The sequence below is a fragment of the Mustela nivalis genome (assembly GCF_964662115.1).
Source record: "Mustela nivalis genome assembly, chromosome: 6".
NCBI lineage: Eukaryota > Metazoa > Chordata > Mammalia > Carnivora > Mustelidae > Mustela > Mustela nivalis.
In genome coordinates this window covers 88,310,018-88,311,713 of record NC_139025.1, presented here as the reverse complement: position 1 = coordinate 88,311,713, position 1,696 = coordinate 88,310,018, and the positions used below count along the sequence as shown (strand labels likewise).

General features: G+C 43.9%; 1 pseudogene across 1 annotated transcript; it reads left to right on the top strand.

Moving 5' to 3' along the window:
* Positions 1–333: 333 nt before the first annotated feature.
* LOC309867417 (hsc70-interacting protein pseudogene) lies at positions 334–1,443 on the top strand (annotated as a pseudogene). Its single transcript has one exon. The product of its transcript is annotated as a hsc70-interacting protein pseudogene (transcript).
* The last annotated feature ends 253 nt before the right edge of the window (positions 1,444–1,696 follow it).

The following is a 1,696-nucleotide window of genomic DNA, read 5'->3' as shown; positions in this document are numbered from 1 at the left end:
CATATTTTGGATATGATTTTTCACCTAAAAATTTACCCAAAATTGTGATAATCATCCAGCACAGAAGCAAAGATGAGATAAGAAGAGCACCCTCAAGCACTCTTGTGGAAATATAATTCTGCACACATACTTTTGTTGGCTGAAAACCTCAGGAGCTTCCTGGGCAAAATCTGAAATTAGCCCCCACAGAGAGGGCAAGGAGAAACTGAAGAAAGACATATATAAATACACAGAGACAAACATACACTTTAAGACTCCAACACTTAGAGTACCCGCACCTGGAATCGGGTCGCAACCTCAGCCGCCCCTGCTGCCTCCCACTGCCTCTGGACCATGGACCCCCACAAAGTGAGCAAGCTTCAGGCCTTCATGAAAATGTGTAAGCACGATCCAAGCATTCTGCGCACTGAGGAAACGCGTTTCCTGCAGGAGTGGGTGGAAAACATGGGGGGTAAAGTACCACCTGCCACTCATAAAACTAAATCAGAAGACAGTATCAAGGAAGAAAAACCAGATAGTAAGAAGGCAGAGGAAAACATTAAGACAGATGAACCATGAAGTGAGGAAAGTGATCTAGAAATTGGAAATGAAGGTGTGATTGAACCAGATATTGATGCCCCTCAAGAAATGGGAGATGAAAATGTAGAGATAAATGAGGAAATGATGGATCAGGCAAATGATAAAAAAGTGGTGGTCATTGATGCCCTAAATGATGGTGAACTACAGAAAGACATTGACTTGTTCACAGATGCCATCAAACTAAATTCTCACTTGGCCATTCTGTATGCCAAGAGAGCCCGTGTCTTCATCAAATTACAGAAGCCAAATGCTGCCATTCGAGACTATGACAGAGCTCTTGAAACAAATCCTGATTCAGTTCAGCCTTATAAGTGGCGAGGGAAAGCACACAGACTTCTTGGCCATTGGGGAGAAGCCGCACATGATCTTGCCCTTGCTTGTAAACTGGATTATGATGAAGACGCTAGTGCAATGCTGAAAGAAGTTCAACCAAGGGCCCAGAAAATTGCTGAACATGAGAGAAAGTATGACCGAAAACGTGAAGAGTGAGAGATCAAAGAAAGAATAGAAAGCGTTAAGAAGGCTCGGGAAGAACAAGAGAGAGCCCAGAGGGAGGAAGAAGCCAGACAACAATCAGGAGCTCAGTATAGCTCTTTCCCAGGTGGCTTTCCTGGGGGAATGCCTGGTAATTTTCCTGGAGGGATGCCTGGAATGGCAGGGGGGATGCCTGGAATGGCAGGAATGCCTGGGCTCAATGAAATTTTTAGTGATCTGGAAGTTCTTGCAGCCATGCAGGGTCCAGAAGTTATGGTGGTCTTCCAGGAGGTGGCCCAGAACCCAGCGAATATGTCAAAATACCAAAACAACCCAAAGGTTATGAATCTCATCAGAAAACTGTCAGCCAAATTTGGAGGTCAAGCATAATGCCCTTCTGACAAATAAAGCCCCGGCTGAAGGAAAAGCAACTTCCATCACCTAATGGATGTTACAAAAATACAAACCAGTGTACCTCTGACCTTCTCATGAAGAAAGCTGGGGTGCTGAGAAGAGAATGCCTACCCCTTTGCTCCCTATGCAACTGAAACATTCTACAATGGTTTGCCATTAAGGTATTCATTCAGATAATGTTTTTCCTACTAGGAACTACAAACCTGAAACACTTTTAAACCTTAAAAAT